The sequence below is a fragment of the Episyrphus balteatus genome, chromosome 4 (genome assembly GCF_945859705.1).
Source record: "Episyrphus balteatus chromosome 4, idEpiBalt1.1, whole genome shotgun sequence".
NCBI lineage: Eukaryota > Metazoa > Arthropoda > Insecta > Diptera > Syrphidae > Episyrphus > Episyrphus balteatus.
Window position 1 is genome coordinate 8,506,860 of NC_079137.1, and position 3,456 is coordinate 8,510,315.

The following is a 3,456-nucleotide window of genomic DNA, read 5'->3' on the forward strand; positions in this document are numbered from 1 at the left end:
GATAAAGTTGTTGCAGCACCCTGATGGCCAACTCGACGACAACCGACAACGGTTGATGGTGGTATAGGTATAGCTTCCGCTAGCTTGACTATTTTTTATGGTTGATGGATGTCAGTGGTAGATGAAAAACAGGCCATAAAGTTAGCAAAAATAGTCTCCTTTGACCATGATGTTAGCACATATAGAAAAGTAGGATTGCATATTACCTTAAAGCCTAATGATTATTTTTTTTTTCACTCTTGTTTGTCTATAAAAATCCTTGAGGGCTAATTTTTGTAAAAAAGCAAAAAAAGGCATCCAAGTTAAAAGGACCGTAAAATTAAACACACAATTAAGTGTTCTTTTTTGAACTTTTTAGCTGTTTTTTTTTTTTCATTTTTTTTCCTTTCTTTTTTATTAAATATGGTCATCACCCTTGTATTGTGATATTCTTTTTCTATAATTTCAAAGGCAAAGTTAAAATGCAGTTTGTTTGACATTACTCTCGTTAGAGAAAGTTTAAAAAAAAAAATTAATCCCCAAAGGTGGATTATAATTTAAAATGTTGAAAAATTTTATAGCAAAAAAAAAACGTTTTATGTTTTCTATTAATTTTTGTTTACCTTGTCAAAGTAGGCTCTTTAGGTTTTTTTTTTGTCAGGAACACCATTCAGAACGTTCTAGGAGTTGCAAAAAAAATTAATAAAATAGATAGGAAAAAAAAACCAATTGTTCGTTTAACCAGAATAACATGTTAATTTTACTAGAGTCAAATGTTTACTTAACAAGAAAAGTTAATTAAATCAGATTATCACTCACCTCTGGTAAAGTTTAACCATGACGTCAGTCGTTGAAACCTGAAAAGAACAGGTGATATTTTAGAAAAGCTCAATTAATTAATTTAAGAATTAACTACTATTATTTTAATAACTATTTAATTTAGTATTTGAAAATTTAACAATTTAAAGCAAATAATTTTCTATCAATACTAAAATACTGATAATATTAATATTCCCTAAAAAAACAGATGATTTTATCTCATTGAAAGTATATTTTGCATTTAACCGTGAAATCTTGTTGATTTAATCAGGATTGTAGTTAAATTTAGCAGAATAAGTTGTTGGTCTTGCAATGTTATTAATTGATTGTATTAAATAATTTACTGACCCGTTTGTTTGAAAATAAAACACCTTATTTTTGGTATCAATTTTTTTTTTTTTTGTATTTTAGGTGACGGAAGTTGGGAATCGAACCCAGACCCTTGGTTTCATAATCTATCGCACTAACCATCATGCCAAGGAATACTACAATTGTTAATATGTTTTTTTTTTTTTTAATTTCTTCGTTTATTAAATCCGTGAAAAGATATTGCCCCTTAAGTAAACTCATGGTTGTTTTATGAGAAAAAGAAATACTATTTTATAATCGTCCAAAATAATTATTGCTTGGTTCTCCTTGTTTTCTTGCCAATGAACCTTTCAAAATTCCATCAAAATTTAGTTGAGAATTTTCATTGAAGGGCATAAATGGGTTCTATTGGATTTTTATCATGGTGACCATATTTTTTTTTTTCTCTTTAAGAAATGACACTGTGGAACAAAAAACTCAGTTTAATTGAATTAAAACTGAATGCGGTTCAAAGGCTAAGATTTTGCGAAGCAAATTATTTAATTAGTTGCTAACCAAGTTAAGCATCAATTTAGCAAAGGGAACAATGTGCAAAATGTCTGAAAGCACGCAGAATCTTCTCGCAATTTGTATGCGTCCACAAAATTAGCGATGCTGTTGCGAAATATTCAAAACGCAAGCTTGTTTCAAAAGTTTATTGTCTTTCAATGACCTTTTTGTTACAAAATTTGAAAAACTTCCGTAAGTTTATCGCAACAAAATCCATTGCAAAACATCATTTTAAGTAATCGCATACTCTTCGCAAGTTTTCAAAATTATAAAAAATTGTAAAAGTAGCAAAAAAGACTCATATGTACTCGGTTGCGAAGATTTAAAATCGAAAGCGAAGTTTCAATCTTGGAATTCGTTTAGTTTGCGAACCCCTTTAATCTTAGAGGTGGACTTTTTTATATTCACTATGATAACTCTTAGCTATTCCTATTGCTCTAAAATTCCAAGAAATATCTTTCTGTATTAAAAACTCTCCAAAAATTTGGGAAATTGTTTTAAATGTTTTTCTTAGCTAACTTTCAACCGATTCTCATTAAAAGTTAATGATGTATTTGAAAATAATTATGCATTAATAAAAATGAACATTCCAAGAAGTGTAGAGTTCCAATAGACTTGTAAAAAATTGTAGAAAAGTGTAAGAAACCACTAATCAATGATTTATTATTAATTCTTACGATTTGAAACTCTCCAAAAACCAGTCCTACTTAAACTCTACACTTTTAGTAATATTATACTTATTCTAGAAGAACGATTTTTTTGTAAGCACATTTTTTGAAAAACTATTATTCATCTAAAAGATGGTCACCTTAATTATAAACACAACCCAAAATTTACCCTCGAATCTAACAAGATAGAAAATATAGACACAGACAGACAGATAGAGACCAAGCACAATCAAATAATGGCCTGCCTCGAATTGAAATGAAATTCCAGGAAACTTTGATAAATTTTCTGAAATAATTTAGCGAGTTAATTAAAGCATTTTGAAGAGAAAGAGCACCTACACAGTCTTTAAACTCTGGGTTGTTCCTTTTGTACATAAAAGTTGCTAAGGAAGAGTAGGAGAAGTATAATATTTTGCAGTTGTTGTTCTTCTTTTCCATCGAAATCAAAAGAACCCTAGTGTAATAAACATGGTCTTAATTAATTCTTCCGCTCTTTTTGTCCCTCACCTCTACCTCAGGGTATATTGGGGCAAGAGACGATATAGACTCTAGGGCCCAATCTATGTTAAACATCTTGAACCGGAAGTATGTCCCTTATTTGATTTAAATGTCCTGTCCGCCGAGTTGTCGTTTTCTCTTGGGTTTATTATTATTATTTTTTTTTTTTTTGTTCTTCTTTAATTTTTGTGTAGGAGAATTTCAAATGGAAATATAATTCTGCTGTTCCCCCCCAAAAAAAAAAGCCTTGAAGTGAAATTTAATTAACGATGTCGCTTTGGCAACTTTGACTGCTTTTATAGAAAATAAGTACAAGTTTCTCTCCCTTCATATTGTCGAATTGTACAACCAACCTAGACCTATCTTTGTATAGGTATAATCGAATATTCTGTTAAATAGAACATTATTTTCTTCGAGCTAAAAACCATCAAGGAGCTACCCAAGGCCATACTTTAAAGACACTATACACAACTCTACAACAACAACAAGAAACAGAACAGCACAATAATAACGGTAATAATAATTAGTGAAAAGGAGATTGTTTTATAATTTGTTGTTAAAGAAGTTACGAAGAGGAACTAATTTGCTAAAAGGATTCGCTTAAAACTCTTAAAGTAAACACAATACCGATTCG